Below are 2609 nucleotides of genomic sequence, written 5' to 3' on the forward strand. Positions count from 1 at the left end.
GTCCTGACTGGATGTCTCCTTGTTGTTTTATGGAGTCTACGAGAGAGATACATAAGTATATATGTTTACAAGAGGTCACTTAGGATGTGTCATATATGTATTGTAAAATTTAAGAATAAACAAACTGAGGGTCTCAGGTTTTCCTTTTAATGTTTTGGTTTCGTTTTATCCTTGGTTTCGTTTTTACTTTTTGTTTTATTTTTTTTTTTCAAAGAAAGAAGTATGGGCAGTATGAAAAAGCACTATAAATAATAGTATAATAGAATGGATAATAAAGTTAAAATGAACAATATGAATGTTGTGACGAGCGGGTTGTGCTGTAATAATACGCCTTGCTACCATTCTATATAACGGCATCCCTGTTCGAAAGTTGTACCCTGCAAGGCCCGTGTTGTAGTCTTGTTGCAGAGTAAGAGGTACACTACAGACACTTCTGCGGCTCGAAGGGAGCCACAGAGGACAATATTTTCTAAGGATAATACACCCTCTCTCATGTGTAACACCAATAATAAGCTAACGATAACTATTTTCCTACTAGTATAAGGCAGCAATCGCACATATTCAAGAGAAAGCGAGAAAGCAACAATATGAAAACCAGTTCAAGCATGGTCGAAGCAACGGCGCTGTCTTCACATTTTCGTTTAAAATCGTACGTTTGGCTGCTACGGTATAGTCATTAGTGTATCACGAGCAGTGTTACCACCAAGCACCACCTTGTAGCCATTATCCTGAAATAAATACGATGAATGTAAATAATCCAGATGAGACTGAAGCAGTGATCGCTGTTCGGCAACACCACAGAACCGAGGCTATATAAAGGATTGCAGAGGCTAGACAAAAGAGTCGTTGCAAGCATATACGAGAGCTAAGGAAAAAGTTGGGAAGTTCATAAGCAGTTAAATACTGTCAGGTACGTTTACTGTCTTTATGTAGTTTAGAAATGTATGTTGAAAACCAAGTTCCAGGAAAAAGGTGCAGGTAATTACTCTTCCTCCTATTTCATCTACAATTTGTTGGTTCTTCTCTGTTCCTCCTGTCGCTGTCTGTTAACGGAGCAGATGCATCGGTCCCTGCACCACCGAGGGCTTCTCTTAGAGCAGGGGGTCTTGGTTTGTGTTCAGGGGCGTGTTCGCTTCTGTTCACCGTTCGTGCTCGCGGCAACTAACCTAGTCTATGTGTATATATATATATATATATATATACATATATATACATACAGTACACAGTATATGTGTATGTATATAGGCAAGTGTGTATATATATAAATGAGTATATATTGTTTGCTTTCAACTTGATACGGTTTGATACACCCCGGCCAGCCAATCAGAGGACGATATTTTTCAAATATATTTCAGGCAGTCTCAGATAGATTCTTACGTTTCTTGATAAAACTTTTTATTGTAAGGGAGCATAACATGTTTCTGTACCTTTTTAGCAGTACATCAAATACATTTAAGGATTTACAGTCAATTACGCTAAAACATAGTAAGAATTTCCAACGTGTCCGAGTCATATGACGTGGGATGAATGTCTTCTAAATAATTCTGTACATTCTGTACACGGAATTCACTCGCGGTGGATACGATAAGATACAAAAGATACAAAACCAGAGATAATTATGCAATTTCCTCCTCTCATATGAAGAATAATACATGTAATAATAATAATAATAATAATAATAATAATAGTAATAATAATAATAATAATAATAATAATAATAATAATAATAAACAGAATCTGAGAAATTAATTTGAACTGTCCACAGCCACAGAGATTGGTGTGTATAACCAATATAAGTTGCCGGGTAGTCAGGTAATTTATCCATTTTATTTGAAAATTCCACAATGTCTTGCTTGTCATTAAAAATCATGTCAGCCTATTATATACTTTAATGTTTTTTATTGATTTTCTTTGTGTGAAATAGATAAAGATAACTTCTCCTTTTTCAATACTTTGTATGCCAGTACAAACTTCGATCACATCGTGTTTTGTAGCGGTCCGTGATGCCGCCTTAAATGTGTATGTATGTATAATGTATTTATATTAATGTATATAAATGTGTATATATTAAGGCCTCTTTTGTAACATTTCCGAAACCCTTAACACTTTTATACACTCTGATATATGTTTGCCTTTTCCTCGTACATTATTGGCACCTGTTGAAACATTTTGTATCAGTTTTTGCCTTAACTTGATACACCGGCCAGCCAATCAGAGCACGATATTTTTCAGATATATTTCTCGCAGATAGTGATTTATATTTTCATGAATTACGAATCGCACCGTACGTTTCTTGAGAGAATTTTTTATTGAAGGGTGCATAAAATGTCTCTGTGACTTTTTAGCAGTGCATTAAATACACTTCACTTAATATGGATAAGATCTGAAGTCAGTCATGATCGCTGGGACGACATGGTGAGAGTTTCCAACGTGTCCGAGTCATATGACGTGGTATTGACTTTGGTGGGATGGATATCTTTAAAATCATTCTACCCCCTTTGATATAAGATTAGAGGCTTAAAAATATTCAAGAAAATTATGTGTATCTTGAACTGTTGATATAATTCAACCAGTAAGTCAAGTAAATGTCCGTGATCATTGATCATTTA

This window comes from Penaeus monodon, chromosome 3 (assembly GCF_015228065.2).
Source record: "Penaeus monodon isolate SGIC_2016 chromosome 3, NSTDA_Pmon_1, whole genome shotgun sequence".
Taxonomy (NCBI): Eukaryota; Metazoa; Arthropoda; class Malacostraca; order Decapoda; family Penaeidae; genus Penaeus; species Penaeus monodon.